This window comes from Micromys minutus, assembly GCF_963924665.1.
Source record: "Micromys minutus genome assembly, chromosome: 16".
In the NCBI taxonomy this organism is placed as follows: Eukaryota; Metazoa; Chordata; class Mammalia; order Rodentia; family Muridae; genus Micromys; species Micromys minutus.
Genome location: NC_137985.1, coordinates 31,419,616 through 31,440,435, shown reverse-complemented (window position 1 = coordinate 31,440,435; position 20,820 = coordinate 31,419,616). Strand labels below are relative to the sequence as shown.

The 20,820-nt window shown below is 49.2% G+C and overlaps 1 protein-coding gene across 1 annotated transcript in view; it reads left to right on the top strand.

Moving 5' to 3' along the window:
- The first annotated feature begins 2,554 nt into the window (after positions 1-2,554).
- Positions 2,555-20,820, top strand: part of PKNOX2 (PBX/knotted 1 homeobox 2) — a 263,021-nt gene continuing 244,755 nt past the window's right edge. The window contains exon 1 of the mRNA XM_080930675.1: positions 2,555-2,615. The gene's annotated coding sequence lies outside the window, so the exon portion shown is untranslated. The remainder of the gene's footprint in view (positions 2,616-20,820) is intronic.

The following is a 20,820-nucleotide window of genomic DNA, read 5'->3' as shown; positions in this document are numbered from 1 at the left end:
AACGTAATGTCTATTCCATCTAGCTTGGAATGGAGAGACCCAGGATTCAGATGTAGAACCCAGGAATTTGACATAGTGACATACATTCATTAATCATTCACTAGCTGGCTTATCAGCTGGAGTCCTGGATGGCTTTTTGTTTTTCTCCTGCTTTATATATTAAGTTTGTCTCCCTTTACAAGAATTAAGGTGGCTTGAGGAAGGAAACTGTAATGTGGGCCTCTGCTATCCTTACCCGTGCCTTCTAGTGGGCCCAGGTTAAATATTTCTTTTCAGCAGTTATCAGAAGAATGGTTACATGTTAGAACATCTCTTTTTATTTAGGCCTTTGCAAGCTACAAGAACAATCAAAGCAAGCTTCAGTGACTAAAAGTTAGTGTGCATTTTAAAGTATGAGAAGGATAGTACTGGCTAATGTACTAGTTGAAAAGATTCCAAGTCAGTAGTTGATGTCCGTGGGTCTGATGCCTTTTTTACATTTTATATTAATTTTTATTTATATGAGTACACTGTGACTATCTTCAGACACACCAGAAGAGGGCACCAGATCTCATTACAGATGGTTGTGAGCCACCATGTGGTTGCTGGGACTTGAACTCAGGACCTCTGGAAGAGCAGCCAGTAACTGTTGAGCCATCTCTCCGGACCAGGGTCTGATATCTTAAAGAACAAGTTGACATCAGAACTGGAGTTTAGAAGGCAAGAATTGGGATAAATATGAGTGGGTAGTATATGGCCTTTGTCTGTAGCAGGCTCACTGGCACTTCTCTGATGGAGCTAAGTATTTACCTTCAGCCCGATTCTCCATCGGATTCTATTGGCTCTCACAACTCACCAGCAACTCTCCAAAAAACAAGCAACCCCTTCCCCACAGGTTCTGGGCAGGGGCAAAGGGATCTCTCCTCTCACAATCTAAGCACCACATTTTTCTCCGAGACTTTATGGCAGGCTGACCTCCAGCCTCTGGGTTAGTGAGCCTGATGTTTCTGTACTACATAAAAAGGGCAAGTGGATTAATTATTATTATCTTATTATACAATGTGAAATATATCCTAGCAATTACGCTGTCAGCAGCCATAGTCTTTGACCGCAGGCCAGAGGTTGGGGTGACATAAGTCTACCTAGAATCTTTGGGGGTTCTATGGGAAGGTGTTTCAACGCCATCTGTAGCAGTGGATCTCTAGGTGAAAGGTTCCCTCCCACCCCCCAGGAACATCGAAGGTTTATGTGGAGCTGCTGGCAGGACCTGGGTAAAGAACACATCTGGAATGTGATGCAGACTTCTCTGAGCCTCTGGATCTAGTAGTTCTCATTTTCACCAGAATCTGAGGCAGGGGAGGAGTGACCCAGAGTCTTAGAATGAAGCAAAGGACGGCTTCCACATTCTCGGGTTAGATTCTTTTCTGGGAACCTGGCTGTCTGGTTTCCCTCTTAGCTTTCCTTGATTCTTTCTATAAGTGACTCCGTCTAGGCTTCATCCAAGGCTCCTTGCCTGGTGTGAGGGTTACAGAATCTATTGCCACCTGCCCGGGGCTAAAACAACTCCTCAAAGAGAGACAGAAGGGATTTTCTGGTCCTCTGCGTAGAAGCTGAATCAGTCTGTATCCAGGGTGGCTGAGCCTATAGTTGGCACTTAGGAGAGTCATCTTTGTTGATTCAGTGGAGACCTGCATGACCGCACTGGCTTGCTTTGGCTCTCACTGTAGAAGTGACTTGGGTGAAGAGCCTGTTTAGTGTCTGGAGCAGATTGGATCACCCCAGCAAGCCCAAGCTGAGACACTACTGCCCCTAACCTTACTGTGCCCCAGGCCCTGGGACACACCGTTTTAAGAATGAAACAGCAGTGGCTTCCAAGCACTTGCCTGACATTTGCCAAGGGATAGCTTCTGATAAGGCCCCTTCCCTTGTTATCTCGCCCCTGAACCACCCCATCACCCCTCGGATGAACCAAGAGTCAGAGGAAGCCTAAAGCAGGAAGAAAAAAAGCTCTTGAGACCAGGGATAACTAACCACCTGAGCACCTTTGCTGGGGCCAAGGTAATGAGAATTATTCAAATGCAATCATAAAAAATGAGGCCAGCCGGGCAGGAATGGGGTGGGGGTGTGATGGAGGGAAGGTTTCTTGCCAGTTTGAAGATTCCTATTTTCTTGGGGTTCTCTTGAGGTCCACAGAAAATTTCACCTCCTCTCAAACTCTTCAGCACCTGGTGTCTTGGAACTCTGCACCAGTTGATCGCTAAGGAGGACACGGGGCGGGGGGGATGAGGAGGGTAGGGGTGTGTCTGAATTTCTGGGATCCACTGCATTACCTCTGTCAGGCAACCCCAGGTCTGGACGCCTGCCTCAGCAAGCAGGCCTGATGTCTGAGCCGAGCCTCCAGTAGAGGGAGACACTCTAGCAGCTCTTTGCCTGGGAAGCGGCCGGGGCCAGGAGTGGGTGGGGGCGATGGGGGGGGGGAGAGAAAGGGGGAGTGGGGAGAGGGGAGGTGTGCGCGCGGGGAGGGGGGGGGAGGGAGTCCGGGGGGCGGGTCCCTGTGCCGCTGACGTCCCGAGCAGTGCTGGGAAGTATAGGCTGTGTTGTCACGCCGGTGTCAGTCTGATGAAGATTGGCATCAGGTAAGCTGTCATTCATTTCCATGTCAGAGACGCTTTTGCAGGCGGCGGCGGCGGCGCAGCGGCGGCGGCTGCTGCTGCGGGCGGCTGCCTCAGAGCGCGTGTGTTTTATTCCAGTCCCCAAGCCAGAGTATTATTCATTGCGACAGGGCAAGGAGGAGAGAGGGAGAGAGGGAGGCAGCAGGGAGGAGAGAGAGGGAGGCAGCAGGGAGGAGGGAGGCAGGGAGCAGAGAGGGACGGCGGGAGCGTGCAGAGAGAAGCTGGGGAAGCGCCGGGAGAGCGCGGAGCGAAGCCGCGCGAGGGGAGGCGAGGCCGGGCGAGGAGGCGGCGAGAAGCGCGCGGCCCACCAGCTCCCGGACCCGGCCGGTGCGCAGCTCCGTGCCCGCCGCGCTGCCGCCGCCTCGCCCCGCTCCCCTCGGGCCCGGGGCCGGGCGTGCATTGTCTGCGGTGGCGAGCAGCTGGGCAGCGGACTCAGAGCGCAGCAGCCCCAGAGCCTGTAGCGGGCGGGCTGAGATCAGTGCGCCCGGACCTTCCCGGACTCGAGCCCAGGGACGAGTGCGTCGGCCGGAGTCCCCGCGCAGGCGGCTCCTGGCTGGACGCTCGGTGGGGGCGAGGCTGGGAACTGCGGGCGGGCTTCGGGTTCTCCTTTCCGGGGCTCTAAGAGTCCCGTGGCTGGCGCTTCCTCGGTGTCACCGGCCCCGAGCTGCCTTCGAGTGGTTGGAAGCGGGAGCAGCCCTAGCCTGGGGCCGGGTGGCCGGAGTCAATCAGTGTCTACCGCGTCCTGCCGGGCCTGGGGAGGCAGGGAGAGTAAAGGTTTACAGGAGGATCAGTGGAGACAGGGGGACATGCGTGTGTGTATGGGGTAGGGGGTGTCAGAGAAACCAGAACCCGAGGGGCGACGCTCAGGGACTCTAACTAGGAGTAGGAGGAGAATCTGCAGGGTCACGGGCTTTCTGCGTATTGTTGGGTCTTTGGGGAGGGGAAGGGGTCCTTGGCTAAGAGCTAGAAGATAAATTCGTTAAAAGAGGGGTGGGCACGGAAAGCGCCCGGAGCAGAAAGCCGAAGGGGATGGGGGCAGGGTCCTGAATGTGCCGCGCGAAGTTTCTGTTTCTTTGGGTTAGGCTGGCTCCTTAAAGCCAAGGAAGAAACGAGCGCAGTGGGCCGCGCTGTCTGGAGAGTCCTTCACAGGGCAGTCGGGGTTCCCGCGCGGTCGGAAGACGCGGGTTGGGGATGGGAGGAGGATGCGGATCAGCCCTTAAAGGAGGGCTGGGCTTCGGAGCAGGCTAGAGTTTGGGTTGCAGGAATCAGGCTGTTTTCAGAATTGGGACGGAAGGGCGGCTGTGTAGTTTACACGCGGGCAAAGACATAGGGCTGGAGGTAGGCGCCGGGGCCCTGGTTACATCCGAGGCTTGACTCCGGAGTGGGTGACTTTTTTTTAAGAACTGAGAGTTGGGATCAGGCTATTGAAATGTGGGGAGAATTGCGCGTCCGAGTCCTGACAGCGTGCGGGAGGAAAAGCTTTTACGTAGGCAAGAAAAGTAGTTGATACCAGCGGTGGTGAGCGAGCCCCAATGTCTGCTGCTTCTAAAGCAAATGTTGAGGATGAGAGGATCTGGGTGCACAGGGCTGAATCCTAGAAGAAAGACTCTGGAAGGGAGACAAAAATAAGGGGATTCAGTACAAAGTGACCGGGTAGCATCATCCGGGTCCGAGTGGGGCCCGAAGAGCTGGCCCTGCAGACTCAGCAGGCTCCGGGAGTCACTTGCGGTCTGCGGCCTCAGCGTGGCGGGGTGGTCGCTGGTGGCCCGCCGGGATAGCGGTCGGCGACGCAGGCAAGGGGGCCGCTGGTAGAGAGGTGCCACTGGGGCTTGAGGTATCGTGGCTGCTGCCGAGGGAAAGATACTCCCGAACTCGGGAGTCCTCTTCGGAACTGCCGCCTGTTTACCCGCAAGCGATGCTTGCTTCATCCTAGGCACTGTCGGAGAGCACACAGGCCGGCCCATACCCGCAAGGTTCTGCCCTAGAGGGAGGAGGAAGTTCGGGGGGTTTCTTACCCTCACATATGTTATCTTGGGACTTCTCGAGGCTGCTGGCTTTCTGGAATTCAAATGCTCGTCAACTAGTAGAATCCAACTTAACACGCTTAAGCAGATTTAAACATCCGCCACCCCCCCCCCAACACACACACCCAAATCTGAGAAATGATGGTGTTCAAAAGCAACATGGTGTTATCTCAAACTCTAGCCCCTTTGCCCCCTCTCACTTTGCCTTTTGACCTTCCCGTGGCCCCTGGACCTTGGTGCAAGTGTCTGCGTGTGTGTATGTCTGTGGGTAAGTGTGGGGTGCCTCTTATTTGAGGACTCATATCTCATACTGAAACTGCTCCCTTAAGGCTCGGGCCTAGCTCAACAGTGGGTGGAGTGTGGAGGGTCCGAAAGAGGGAAAAAGCAGAGGGGGGAAGGGTTGGAGGGTGTTACACTCTGGTCATTTAGATAAAGAGTGCATTGAGGGGAGGAGGTAGGTGTGTGTGTGTGTGTGTGTGTGTGTGTGTGTGTGTGTGTGTTGATTTTCTCTGCACGCTCGCGCCGTGGATTGAGAAAGCCAGCCAGTCCTCAGAAACCGCAGAATGGCCACCGCGGCCGGGGGCGGCGACCGCTACCACGACGGAGCTGTTGTTTTCCAGACTTGGAATTCCTGCGCGCTCTTCTCCGGCCCAGAGCTGAACAGGGGAGGGAGCCGTGACCCCACCGAGACTCCTCGGTCACCGCCTCCCTTTTGTGAGATTGAAAAGCATGAAAGCCTAGAGAAAGAGGATCTGCAGGGAACGAGGGCCAGGGGGTTACTCGAGGGAGATGGGCCTAGCAACAACCACAGTAAAATGCCTCGTGCAAATCGCAGCGAAGTGTACCCAACTCGAGACTGGCTGTTTTATGATCCTTTCTAGGAGTTTACTGCTCTGTGCTTTTAAGTCTATAGATTGCTTTAAGTTAATGAAAGTGCGGCTTTCAAAGGGGTCTTTTTATTGTGCGGCAGCGACAAATCCAGTACCTCCCCTTTACTCTTCGAAAATGGGCCCATGAGGGAGCTTGCTGGGGTTCCCACATGACCAGAGTTGGGGGTAGGGATGGGGGTAAAGGACACCACTTGAAAATGAGGATTAATAAAAGACAGAAAGATAAGTTAACTTCTCCCCCATCCAGTTTCAGTTGTGTATCCTCCAGTGGCCTCTGGGTTTTCACAGAAGCTAGCTAGCTTTAAGGGTTGCTCAGTGCCTCCCTGGCACGCCCCCCCACCCCCACCACAGACACCGTTTTATATAAAGCCTGACCCTCCTCAATTCAACAACACAAACTGGGTTTCAGGATTTTAAAGCGGTAACTAACTCAGACTAAAATATTTACTTGTGCCCTGGGGGAGGGGCCTTGCCTTGCAATCAGCAAGACGGATGGGTTTTAGAGGCTGGGAACCCGAGGAAGAACAAGGCAGGCTGTTTTTCAGCGGGCTATCCCCCCGCCTCGCCCCCTTTCAATCTATTTGGCACAAAAGGTGAGATGACAATTTTTGACTGACACGGAAACTGCAGTGGGACCTGCCTGTGGCTTTGACCGCATGTCATAACCATTTAAACTGTGGTTACTTGTTCAAAGCTCAAAGCTTCTCCAAGCTGGGTTTCATTAACTCTACACCAGTTGCCTGGAAGTTCAGTAGCAATAAATTGCATAAACACATTGAAGTAAGTCAGTGATGAAATACGGAGAATTACTGTCTTGTGAGTGGAGAATCCTGAATTCATGGAGTTCTGACTTAACTAGAAACACACTTTCCCTCTCTCGGCCTTAAAGTTTATAGGTACACCAGAGTGTGTGTTAAATTTCTTTCTGCCATGTCTATCCTCAACCCTGGGCTGTAACTCATTAGAGACCACGGCATGCCTAGAAAGCAGAAGGCTGGATTTAAAAGGGGGGTCTCTATTAGCGCCATTTAGGAACTGAAGCAGAGTGAGCGATCAGAATCAACCTGATTTCCTTGCCCTTACTGAACTCACTGGGCAATATAAACAGCCACAGAGCAGGGCAAATTAGATTTTTAAATGTTAGAAGCTTAATAATACTGTGTGTGTGTGTGTTTTTTTTTTTATTATTGAAGAAACAACCAATAAAATTTATAGGCTCTCAACATGTTGCAAAATTTCCTTGGTATTTATTTATACCCCCACCTCACCTTTCAGAAATGCAACCTTCAATTTTGTTTCTAATTTACTTAATATACAGCACATTTTAAAAATTAATTGGAGGTGAGTAAGTAGTGCTGTTATGAGTTTTCCTTTATCCTCTGCTGTGTAGCACCAAGTCTGTAATATATATGTATATATATGCATACATATATTATATATATGTTATACATGTTGATGCATATATAGATGCATATCTATATATATGACGCAGTTGTTGGAGGTGACAGCATGTGAGAGGAGCAAAGTGTCTGGATCACATAAAATGCAGACCCCAGGATAGAGAGGGTACATGGAGGAGAGGCAGAAGAAGTGGTGTGGAAATTGAAATCATCACACATCTCAAATCTAACCAATACACCACGATTTGTATAAGACATTTCATATAGACCCATGACTTATTGAAAATTGAATGCTATGGAGAAGCAGAATTTAGAGGGAGGAGCTTCACTCGCTGGGTTCTACCCAGGCAGCCTGGCCAGGATGGTTGCAATGGGGCTCTGCTAATTTAATTAAAACTAATACCTGACGGTGGGGAAGAAGACAGGAAGGAAGTGGTGGGTGGTAATCAGGGCTGGCGGGTCAGCATGCTGAGCTAGTATTTGGGCTGGAATTTGAGGGCCTGGCTCTATGGCTCCGGCGGGTCCCCCAGCTGCCAGGCTTTGGTTTCTTCATCTGTTGAGTGGAATGTAGCACATGCTGTACCCTTTTAGGCTGCAAAGCGTGAGGAAGGATGGGCACGAGTCAAGCACAGAGTGCACTGTGAATAGTAAGGAATACGGAGACAGGATTCCTAGCAGCAAGCCTCTCCCGGGCTTCCTTCCTAGCCTTCCTCGCAGCGTGTGAAGAGTTTCTAGACTTTTGTGAAAGGGCACGGCTCCACCCTTACATCTTTGAGTCTGAAAACTCTACTGTGATTTCACATAGCACCCGCTTTGCCAAGAGGGGCTGTTATGACTGAATTAGGAGAACCAGGCGGCTTCTCCCCCCTCCCCGCACCCCCCCCTAGTGAGTTCCCTCTGGAAATCATGCCTCCGATGTACACTAACTCGGACATATCAGAAACACAGGCTCTGCCTTTTTATATTACAGGGGAATAAGGGCCCAGTCCGGATTGGTGTGCAACATCTGGTCCTGCTGGGGTGTGGGGGAGGGATGGGTGCTGATCTGGAATGAGCCACAGCCTGGACCTTACTTCCAAGTCTCCATTCTGGCAGATCAAAGTAGATTCTAGGGGAGAAAGCCCAAGTTACACCCGCCACTTCTTCAAAAGCTCACACTTGGTTGCAGACTCCTTCAGTTCCAGTATCTGAGTTTAAAATCGACTGAGCTCTGATATGGCATGATTTCAGTAGAATGGATGCTCTTTTTAAATTCTCTCTGACTCTACTGGAGATTCCTTGTGGGTAAGCTTTTCCTCCACACACCCTTTACAGCTGGTCTGGTTTCAGGTCACATTTTGTCCTTCATTTTGATTGAGAGTGAGAAGATGGGGGGTGGGGTGGGGATGAGACCCAAGATAGAGGCAGAAGCTGTGGCAGCTGAGGGCCAAGTCCTTCTCCCAGACCTCTTCTAGAGACCCCAGGCATGAGGGAACATCAGGCAGTTCATAGTGTTCCATGGGTGTAGGGAAGAGTTTGATAAAACAGGGTACAGGGGTGTGGGGGAGATATGTTTGACTTGGGACACCTATCCCTAGGTCTTCCTTGCCTGCCTGGGTTTCTAATTACAAGAAGGGCCGTGGCTGTTAAGACCTATCTCACTAAAAACACATCCCCGTGTGTAAGAAGAAACCCTAAACCAAGCAGGATATTTTAAAACTGAAGCAATGAAGATTAGATTAAGTCTCCATCAAACAGCCTGGTTCTTGTATTATTTTTGGCTGGAATGTGGAGAAAAACAGCTGGCCCTGGGGCCCTGGGCAGACTCTGGAGGCTTCAGACAGGGTTGGGAGGGGAGTGGGCTGGGGAGGGGGAGATGTAACTGTTCTCTGCCTAGTAGGATTGTGGCCAGTTTCTGTCCAGCTCATTCTAGGGGGGAACAAAGAGAGGTTGTGCTGGGAGAGGGGCAGATGCAGATGGGCCAGAAAGGGGCCAAGAAGGTGTAAGTCACAGAGCACCAAGGAGGCTCCCAATACTTACTTCACTTCATTAAGGGCTAATGATTGTGTTTAGTGTATGAGGCCTCCAATCTCTGGCTCAGAAATCCAGCCGTTCTCCACTTGGCCTTGGGAGGAAGCTTATGTCCTGGGCCTAAATTGGGAGTTGGAGGAGCAGGGTAGAAAGAGCAGGTAGTTGGCCGAGATTCCTGTAGAATCCATCATGAGCCCTTATCCTGCCTTCCTGGGTAGAGGCAGCACACACTTAGAGTGCCACTGGTGTGCCTGGCCCAGTCCCCGGCCCAGCAGTAACAATCAACCAGAGGATGCTGGAACTTGGCAGGCAGGGTTTTGCAGAGGCCTTACCATCAGACAAGTGCATTTAGAGCCTCACTCTGCTGTTCACCTGCATGGTTCTTAAGCGCTTGCTTAGGCTCTTTAATTCTGTTTCTTCTCGGTAACCTGGGGGACGATGGAGTGGTGGGTGGAGGAGGGCCACACAGGACTATGCCAGATACAGAAGAATGGTACAGTCCTGGTTCTTCTCTCCCACATTTCTTCGGAACAAGAGGCAATAGGTGTTTTTTTTTTGTTGTTGTTTGTTTGTTTTTGTTTTTGTTTTTTCAGCTTCTTCCTTTTCCCTTCCCTGGGATAAGGTCACTTTGCAGGTCACTGGCACGTGGGCAGGCCAGGCACTCACAGCTCCTTGTTGGGAAGGAAAATAGATGTAGGGGGACACAGACACAGGACAGAGAGACAAGGTGCCCACCATTTGTTAGCCAGAGGAGGCGAGAGTGGGCCCCAGAAGGTGAAGTAATCAGGGCGGAGTGGCCTCAACCAGCCCCTTCTCAGAGAAGGCAAACTGAGAGGAGGTTCTTAGCTGTGTAGGGAGGGGGGGAGGGGTGAAACCCGACACTCTCCAGGTCACCGAGCTCCGTTCTCAGCTAGACTGTCAGGGTGACAGGGGGTGGGGTGGGGACAGCCTGGATTAGAATTACTCAGTCCCTCTGTCTGTCTCAGGTGGCCAGAAGTAGATGTTCCCTTCTGTGCACGGTAGATTCTGGGGAACTTTTTGGTCTGATTTCTCACTTGGTACAATGCATCATAACTGGTTTGTGTAGAAAATGCACACTTTCCTTAGAACCCAAGCAGAAAAAAGTAGCAGCTCCAGAGCCAACCTTAGCCTGACCACATTCTGGACCATGAAGCAGAACAGTCAGTGTGTTCAAATGACGGAGAGACCAGGGAGCAGGCGTAGCAGTGGCAGACCAGTGGGCTCCATTTCAGACTCGGTCACTGACTCGCTGTGTGACATTTGACAGGTGGCTTGCCCTCTCTGGATGTTAATATTGTCAGGTAACCAACCAGGAGCTTTCCCTTGCTCCCAGATGTCTCCTTCAGCTCTAAGTTCCTTGAGTCTTTGTTTGTTTCCACGTAGATGGCTTCATGAACAGGAAATCATTGAAATGGCCACCATAGCACAAACCCAAGCAGAACCTCCCAACAGCACTCATACACGGGACAACAGCAGAAGCACAGTCCCAGGGGAACTAAGGGCTGTGTGCACAGGGGGTTGGATCTGATGTTCCCAGTGACCTTTCTGGGACCCATGGGACTAGGGTTTTCATGTGAGGCATTGTCTTTAAAAGCAGCATTTCCTTCTTCTGCAGACACAGCTGGATGCTGAGAGAAAGGCTTTGATGTTTGCATCTGGAGTTTGTCCCTGATTCTCCTGCCACTGAGCTGTGTGTCCTTGGCACATCTCTTAACCTCTCTGAGCCTCAGTTTTCTTATGTGTGATTACCGGGTGTTGGAGGATTGAGACAACTCTAGGGCACCCAGCAGTGACACATGGCTCTCTGAGAATGGCAGTTTTCTCTCTAAAGAAAATTTGTTCCCGCCAGCCGTGGTGACATACACCTTTTGATCCCAGCACTTGGAGGCAGAGACAGGTGGATCTCTGTGAGTTCAAGATCAGCTTAGTCTACAAAGAGTTCCAGTATAGCCAGTGCTTACCAAAAGAACCCCCGTCTTGAATCCCCATCCCCCCCCCAAAAAAAAAGGAAAAAGAAAAATATCATTCCCATTTGATCCTCTGAAGTGAGCCAAACGGATATCATTAATTCATTTTCTACACAGGAGAACCTGACGTTCAGAGTAGCCAGTGTGGCAATGTGCCCACCTGTCTGTGACAAGACACATCCTTTAAGGTGGCCCAGGTTTCCCTGACTGCTGCTGTCCTTTTCCTCTGTGCTGCCTTGCTGGGCTTTACCTGTGTCTCTTCAGAGAATTTTTAAAAACAGAAACAAGCTCAGTTCACATCCCCCATCACCGGCCTTTTGTCTGACAAATGCTGAGAAGAGCTACTGGCTGTCATGGAAGCCAAAACCAGGAAGATATATCTATAGCTTTAACTTCTATGAGCCCCAGGCCAGACAGGGTTAGACTAAGCAGCAGAAACAGGCAGTGCTAAACACAGGAGAGGAGCGATGAACAAGACAGTGAGAAGTGACAGAGGGAAGCCGGCTGGGCATGCTTGCATGCGTGTGATTGTGTGTGTGTGTGTGTGTGTGTGTGTGTGTGTGTGTATGTGTGTGTGTGGGCATGTGTGTACATGTGTGTATGTTTGTGTATGTCTGTGTGCATGTGTGTGTATATGTCTGTGTGTGTGCATGTGTGTGCATGTGTGTGTATGTGTGTGCATATGTGTATGCATGTGTGTGTATGTGTATATGCATGTGTATGTGTATATGCATGTGTGTATGTGTGTGCATGTGTGTATGTCTGTGTGTCTGTATGTGTGCATGTGTGTGCATGTGTGTGTATGTGTGTGCATGTGTGTGTATATGTGTGTATGTGTATATGTATGTGTATGTGTATATGCATGTGTGTATGTGTGTGCATGTGTGTATGTGTGTATGTGTATATGCATGTGTGTATGTGTATATGCATGTGTGTATGTGTGTGCATGTGTGTATGTGTGTGTATATGTGTGCATGTGTGTATGTGTGTATAAGGAAAAGGCTCTTGAGGGCTCAGTACTAGAAGTGCCCAGTCCTGAGTGAAGTCAAAGTGCAGTTAGCCATTTATAACAGGGTTTAATTCCTTACTAGGCAAGGCTCTCTCCTGTCCTGGTTCAGCTGTCTGCAAGCTTTCCCTAGTGGTGTTAAGTGCCTCTCTTTCTGCCCAGAATTGAGATCTTCAGGCTTCCTCCCCTCTGGAAGCTGCTCCTACATCCTCCCACATTCTGATTGTAGCTCCAAACCCAAGAGTAGGGATAAAAAGAGCCAGAGAACCATGCTGTAGGCACAGGATGCTCGATAACGGCTTATTCTCACTTCTGTGTTCTCCCTGAGCCTCTGCTGGTCACTCAACAGATGTGGCCTGGGCAGTGGGCGTGTGAGCCTCACTTACTTACACCAGATTAACACAGCAACCGGGCAAATGTGTGATTTCAGTCTCTCAGCCTCTTGGAGTGCAAGCATGATCATTTTGTAGAAAAAGAAGCTAAATGGATGTTTGTCTAGGTCTTTTTTGGATCTGCTGCTCAGTGAGGATGAGGATGCTGCCAACTGCCCAGGCTGTAGTGTGTGTACTGGCCTCTCAAGCATCACAAGTTTCATTGCTGACTGAGGTGCCTGGTGCTAGGGACATTTAGCCCATAGGTTGTGGGTCTGGCCACTTTCCGTTAGATAGTAGACATAAAGGCATGCACTCATTTGGATACGGGGGTTGGGAGAGTGCTACTGAGCTCTCCAGCCTTGGAGGAAGACCTAGGTACAGAAGCCAGGCAGGAGAGCTGGGTGATGTGAGGAGGGAAGGCTGCTGCTCCCATGGTCTGGGCAGTGTGGATAGACATGTCTGTTTCTCCCTGGCTATTCCGCTCTCAGGCTTGGGAGAAGACAGCTTCTTCTTATCTGGGAGCTTCCAGTGTTATGACTGTTCAGCTCCTACCTGGGAGTACTCTCCCTACACTGACCTATCATCAAAGACCCAAGAAAAGAAAGTGAGACTTGGAGAGAACTGGGGGTTCAGTTCGAGACTCAGGAGATGGTACATAGTTCTGTCTCTAATGTCTGGGCCCAGTGAGTTTTACTGCTTGTGTCAAGGAGCTGTGGGGAAGTTGCTGGCTTCTTCTACCTCCTTCCCCATGCACAGTAGCATGTTCACAGGATCCTCACATGCACGCACACACACACACACACACACACACACACACACTGTAGGGTGAAGGATAGGGCATTCTATGGGGCAGTTTGCTCACGGGGTTGTCTTCACTGCTGTATGATAAGGTCTTGAGTACCCAGAATGGCATGGTGGCAGGGGCCTCATGTATGATGCAGGGTGAATTCTAGGCTGTGATAGGATAAGGGTGACAGAAAGGTGACAGTGCAGATGGTGAAAAAGCCAGCCACCCAGGCTGGGGCCGTTGGCCCAGCCACATGCTCACTGTGTGACAGTGAAATTTGGCTTCGTTTTCCTCAGTCAGTCAGCTAGTGGATGATGATACTTCCCCGCAAGGCTGTAGGAGAAGATCACGGAAGTTAACGTATGAGGATGTGTTATGCATGCCATATAAACATAAGCAAAAGCGCCTACACAGTGCCTCGTGTGTAATATGAGGAGGGGGAGAAAAACTGGCTGGCGCAGACTATATGTTTCTTATTAGTTTAAAACGGAGTGTGCACACACAAATACACTCTCCCCCTCGTGCTGGCTCACAGCGTGATGACAACCATGTTGATGTGATTGAAAGCTGGCAGGATGACTTTTCACGGCTGCCCCACTACTGGGGCATGAATGGTCCCCTCGGGGATTCCTGAGCGCCTGGCAGGTTTTCAGTCTTCAGGTCAGAGTCACCTGGGCAGAACGGTGTGCCTACTGTGTGCCTGCACACTGTCCTTTAGGGAGCTCCATATACTGTGCCAGGCTCCCCAGCTCAAAGTAGGCCCCCGTTTCTTCTTGGCTGGCAGTGTTTGTTCAGTAGCTTTTACTGAGCATCTTATTCAGTATGGGGGGGGGTATAGCAGGGAAGTAGAGCTGGGCTTCCTGTTCATCCGTAAAGCTTTGTGGAGAGGAAGACATTAAGGCTCCATAGGAAAACGAAGCCATTGAGGGGTCTGCTCCTGCCCGAGCCGTACACTGCAGTGTCTCAGGCAAGGTAGCCTATGCCTTAGTCCCTAAAGCATCAACTGTCCCCCACACACCAGGAGGGGGATGGTATCTTTCAGAAGCTGCCTTTGCACATTGCAGGTACCCCTTCCCCATTCTTGCTACAGCCCCAGTTGGGTCCTAAGTACCTTGCCACACTTAGAGCCACGCTGGTTTCTAATCTCATTCTAATCCCGTGGTGACCAAGTCCGTCTCTGTCCACACCAGCCACAGGAGGGCTGTTCTTACTCATTCTGCTGACTGCTGAACTTGGATTTGGGGAGGCCACAGGCACACTGGCTAAGCCTGGGCCTCAGTTCTCTGGCCATTGAGATGTGGTGGCAACTCTCAACTCGGATAGCGTCCACCATCATAAAACGACACAAGAGCTCACTAGCACCATCAACCTCAGCTCTGGTCACACTCCACTTTTGTCCCTCTTCCACTGTCCCAGGCAGACCTCCATTCTTTCAGGAGTTCATGTGATTACTCTCCAGGTGATTTTTGAGTGCCTAGACTGTATTCCCAGTGGCGTTTTAGTGCCTGGCTTAGGGCCTCAGTAGATGTAGCCTGTATCCTGATGTTAAAAAGCCAGGTGCCTTAGTTACTTTTCTATTGTAGTGATAAGACGCCATAACCACGGCAACGTAAAAAAATGAAAAGTTTAATTTGGGGCTCACAGTTCCAGAGGGTTAGAATCCATGACCAGTAAGTTTGGCAGCAGGCAGGCTGGAGCATGGCAGCCAGCAGGCAGGCAAGCACAGAGCTGAGTGGGGCTGTGACTGACAGTTCACATCCTGAGACGGTGGCAATGATGGGAGTCTTTTGAAACCACAAAGCCTGCTTCCGGTGACACACCTCCTAATCCTTCCTCAACAGGTCCACCAACTAAGGACCAAGCAGAGCAGTCAAATATATAAGCCTATGGGGTATGAGTACATTCAAGTACATCTTTAGGTCTGAGGGAGCCAAGGCTCACTAGCCAGCCAGACCCACCGAAACAGTGAGAGCCAGGTCCACTGAGAGACCTTGGTTCAAAAAACAAGATGGAGAAGTGATGAAGGAAAATATCTGAAATTGACCTCTGACCTGTGTGTATGTACAGTGTCCCCAAACATATACAACACACGCACACATGCTCGAAGGCACACATACACACAAAGGGAGAGACAGAGACAAAGAAACAGAGAGACAGAGACAGACAGACAGACAGACAGAGAGCACACACTGGGGGTGGCAGTTCAGTCCTCTTCAATCTCAGCACTTGGGAGGTGAAGATTTAGGCATTTAAGATCAGCCTGGGTTACATGAGCCACTGTCTTAAAACAAACAACAAAAACGTCAAAACCAGTCAACCATCCAAAACAAACTAAAACTACACATGCACGCACGCACACACACACACACACACACACACACACACACACACACGACTCTAGGAGCCCCTGAAAGATGGGGTCAATGACCAGGAAGACATTGTAAGGCATAGAGACACTCAGGGAGATGGGATATGAGAGTAAAGATGTATGGGAATGGTGTTTTAGGCATGGTATGGTGGGTCCAAAGACCCCTGGGGAGGAGGAAGGGATAGTAAGCAAACAGGCCTGGGGAGAGAGACAGGTCTGGAGGATCAAAGGCCTGGAAAAAAACTTGGGAGAGAAACCTAGTCTGGCCCCTGAAGCTTCTAGAGAGGTGGCAGAGTCCAGACTATGAACTGGGACTAAGCTGACCAGGCTAAGCACTGCCACAGGCCGGGGCAGGGAAGGAGGCGCCTACTGCCGGGGCTCATCTTCCTAAATGGAAGCAAGAAAGAAAAGTCCACAGCTGGCTTGTTGGAGGAGGGCTCACCGTAAGCAAGAGCACCATGCGTTTGGCCTTCACTCAGACAAGCAGTGTCCAATTCATTTATGTAAAACCTCGAAGGTTCAAGCTCGTCACTCCATGAAAGGCAATAACTTTACACTGGGTCTTCCCCACCACCTCTACCACACTCTCCAATCTCATCTACCAGAACCTCTTCGACCTCTCTGCTGTCACTGAAACAATTCACACATGCTCCTGCCTCAGAAGCCCCAGCACCCTTCCCCTACATGTCTGTATGGTCTACACTGTGCCTTGGCTAGGTTTACACCCAACCGTCATTCTATCCTGTAGTGTGATCCTCACCAAAAGCTCCAGCCAAACCGGTGTCTCTCTCTTCCATCCCTGGCCCGCTCCTCAACCTCAAACTCAGTATGTAGTTGAGAATGACCTTGAACTAACTTCTGGTCCCCGTGTTGGAATTCAAGGTTTGCGTTATCATGCCTGACTTATGGAGAGCTGGGAAACAAACCCAGGGCTTTATTTATGCCACACAGGTACTCTAACCATTGAACCACACCCCTACTGTAATCTTTATTGTTCTTCACAGCACTGAGCATAGTTTTTTTTTTTAATCTCTCCCTCCCCTTTTCTCCCTCCCTTGTCCCCTTCCCTCTCTCTCTCTCTCTCTGCTGGAACCAGAAGAGTATATAACTGTAGTAAAATTCACAGCAATGCTTGTGAATGAATGAATGGATGAATGGGACTGGTTGTTATGTTAAGTTCCAAGACTTTTTTTAAAACTCACACTCTGAAGTGAACTCAGGGACTATCAGAACCGGAAAGCACATGGTGTCTAGACTTTGAGCAACTTTCCCATTTAACAACTGAGCAAAGGGAGGTCCAGAGAGGTTAAGGAGCGTGTGAAGGGTCACACAGCACAGAGCTCATGGATATGCAGGCTCACAGAATTTTCTGCAGGACTCTCCTCACAACGCTTTGCCTTTTCTGCAACACAGCTCCCTGGGAACGAGGGTCGGCTTGGCTTCCTTGACTTCTCAGTCACATCGCCTTACTCCTCACCGGCCGTTGCATCATTCCAAGGTGCTGCTATTTCCTGTGAGATCCTTGGGGGCCATCTTTGGAAATGTTGGGAAATGCTGCTTTGGCAGCCAGCTCAGATTGGTTTGCTCCCCACTATCAGGAAGTAAAATGAGGGAACCATCAGCATCTCCAGTCAGTTTACAGGGAATGATAACTCGGCCTGCCTTGTGCATTGCATTGGCCAAGAATCATCGGTCACCTGATAAGTCAGTTAGGACGGGGTGATGTCATGTCACTGCCCTCGGTTCAGATTTTTACCCCCCCCCCCCCCCCGTGGCAGCAGAAGTCAGTGGAAGGAAACAGACCAGAGTTCTAGTCCCTGCCTGTGTATATGGTCACCTTGACTATGGTTAAGTGCCTTAATTTACAGCTCTGGGTCATTGAACAAATGGGGTCTGTGATAGCTGACCTATGGAAGTTTATATGTCCTGAGGCAGGTAAATGCCTGGTATCTGGTGGATATCTTAAGTAACTGGTTGAGCCATTGGAATATTGCTTTGGTTCACAATGGAGAGAGGGGGAGGCAGGCGGAGTAGCACCCTCATTGTCCGAGAGGCTAGAATGAGGCTGTAGCCTCTAGCTTCTCCATATGGCCTTTGTCCTGCTCCCAGCCGTGACCTGGCAGAAGCTCCTGGGAGGAGCTAGGCAAGGGCACTTAGATTTTTATGGGGAGAGAGGGGTGGATGGAGAGGGGGAGAGGGCAGAGAGAGAGAGAGAGAGAGAGAGAGAGAGAGAGAGAGAGACAGACAGACAGACAGACAGACAGAGAATAAATGAGAGAGAAAATGAGAAATTAAATGAAAGAAAGAGAGAAAGAGAGAGAGATCAAAGTAGGTATTGTTGTCTCTGACCCAGGGTCTCCTGGGGTCTTAAATAGGTTTTACCCTTTGGTCTTCTGGAAGATAGAAAGCTTCCTTGCTGTTTGAAATCCTTTGAGCTCGCCTGTGTTGGGGTGTGGGGGATGTGGAGTGGGGATGCAGTGAGGTACTGGGGGAGGGCCCCTAGTTTCCGTTGGGTACTCTGGGATGAGGAGTTGAGGTCTGAGGAAGACCTGGGTCAGCTAAGTCTCCAATGGCAGTCAACCCTCAGGATCTCCGGCTACTTGGATCACCGTATGGGAAGGTTCTTCAAGGGACAGGGCATGTGATGGTTGTATCTGAAACCAAGGTGTTTCCTGACAGGAGAGTGCTGGCATCTTACTAGCGATCCATGTTAAAATCTGCAGCTAGCCGCCTCTGCCATTTTGGCCTTTCTGTGGATCACTTCTCCCAAACAGAAGGTGAGCTATGATTAGGGGACACTGGTTTCAGTTTCATTCCTCCCTCCCACCCTCTCTGCATCACTTCTTTTTTTATTTTTAATATTTATTTATTTATTTATTCATTCATTTATTCATTTATTTATTTATTTATTTATTTATTTATTTATTTATTTATGGAAAGGGTGGCCCTGGATAGCCTAAAATTCACAGAAAGCAGCTTGCCTATGCTCTCTGAGTGTCAGGATTAAAGGCATGTGCCAGCGCGGTGTGGTCATCTCTGTGCTTTCTTTCCAGAGTTAGTTGTTTATTTCCCTGGTCCCTGTGTTCAAACCCGTATCTTAGTCTCTGTAAAGTGTTGCAGATGCCACGTGCTTTAGACCTACCAGTCTGAACTGGTAAGAGTTCTGCTATTTGACTTGATCCCCTGGGTTCAACTTAGCCTCAAATGTAAACTTAAATAGTTAGCCTTTCCCGAAGTTCCTTTCTTGTGGTAAAATATAAACTTTAAGTATGTATAAAATTGCAGCTTATAACAGAACATTTTCTACCTTACTAATTTGAAGTGTACAATATAGTGGCATTAATTACGTTTACAGTACCAGATACTCTGTAATCATAACAACAGCAATTTCATGTTCTGCCCTTCCCCAGTTCTCTGTCACGCGGTGTAAGTTCTACCACAGAGTTCCATGCCCACCCCTAACTACTGGTAACTTCTAGTCTGCATCCTGTCTCTATGGATTTGACTGCTCTCAACAGCCAAGTGTGTGCATAAACCATCTCTCATTATCCATCTATGTGTGTATAAATGCTTGGGTTGTTTTATATTTGGGGAGTAATGTTATAATGTACAATGGGGTACATGTTTCTGCTTAAGTATGTTTTCACTTCTTTTGGATCTACGTTTAGTATTGGGGCTGCTGGGCCATAGTCAAGGCACTTCTGTGTTTAGCTTTTTAGGAAACAAAACACCAACACGTTTCCCACAGTAGCTGCACCACTCTAGATGCTTACTTACACTGCATGAGGGTTCGAATAGTTCCACATCCCAGCAGTTCATTATAGCTGACTTGAGGGTGCCTCGCTGGGTACAGTGAATGCCGAGGGCCTTTCTCAGTGATTTTTGGCCATTTGATTACATTCTTTGAGAAATGTCTGTTCAAGTCTTTGCCCGTTTCAAACTTGGGTAGTTTGGCTTTTCGTGGTCAGGTTGTAGCATTCTTTATATATATAGATATTAAACCCTTACTAGATCTATGAGCTGTGAATATGTCTTCCCACTTTGTAGGCTGTCTCTTCATTTTCTTGATAATGTCCTTTAATACACAGACATTTTAAAATTTAATGAGGACTAACATATATTTTCTTTAGGTTGCATCTGATTTTAGTTGCTTTTAGGTTTTATCTGAGTATTGTTGCCAAATCTAAGTCCTGAAAATTTTATGATTTTAACTCTTAAGCTTAGGCTATTGATCCATTTTAAGTTAAATATCTCTCTCCCTCTCTCCCTCCCCCCCCCCCTTTGTGTGTGTAGTATGAAGTAGGATCTAACTTTATTCTTTAGCCATGAACATTCAACTACTTCAGCCCTGTTTATTGAAGAGACTATTCTGTTGAATGGGCTTGGCACTATTACCATGCCCCATTTGGCCACAGATTATGGGATTCTCTTTGGAGTCTGGCTTCTATTCCACTAGCCTGTCTGTCCATTCATGTCAGCAGCACCTTGTTTTGACTACTGTGGATTAGTGGTAAAGTCTGAAGTTTGGAAGTATAAGATTTCCAAATTTGTTTTTTTTTTTCTTTTTCTTTTTCTTTTTGGCTTGTTTTGGCTCTTTGGGGCCTTTTGCAATTTTATTTGAATTTGAGGATTGGGTTTTGCATTTCTGAGAAAAAGCCTGTTGGAATTTTACACTCGATCTTTGCCAAAAGGCTAAGACTAAGTTGCTGTTGTTTTTTTTTAAACAATAACAAAAAAGTGTGTGCGTGCATGCGTGTGCACATGTGTGTGTGTGTGTGTGTGTGTGTGTGTGTGTGTGTGTGTGTGTGTATGATGTGCACAGATGTGTGCATGTGGAGACCAGAGGTTGGCATAGAATATCCTCCACTAACACTTGTGTTTTGAGGCAGGATCTCTCACTAACCTGGCACTTACCAGGTTAGTTGGTTAGATTGGCTGACTAGTGAGCTGTAGGGCTGTCTCGGCCTTCCCCAGTGCTGGGTTTACAAGTAGACACCACTCTGCCTAGTTCATACGTCACTGCTGGGGATGTAAACTAATGTCCTCGTGCTTGCACGGCCAACACTGTACCGCCAAGACATCTCTCCAACCCTGCTGCTGGAATTTGAACAGGGTTTCCCACCTGAGGATTCCTCTCAGATGGCGTTGATGTTGTATCAGTGTTTGGGCTTCTTATCTGTGAATGTGGGATATCTTCCCATGCATTTACATTTTCCTGATCTCAGCCGTGTACAAGTCTTTCACCTCCTCCAAATTTACTTCCAGACAGTTTATTTTTTAGGTTCTATTTTAAATTAAACTGCTTTCCTAATTTTCATTTTA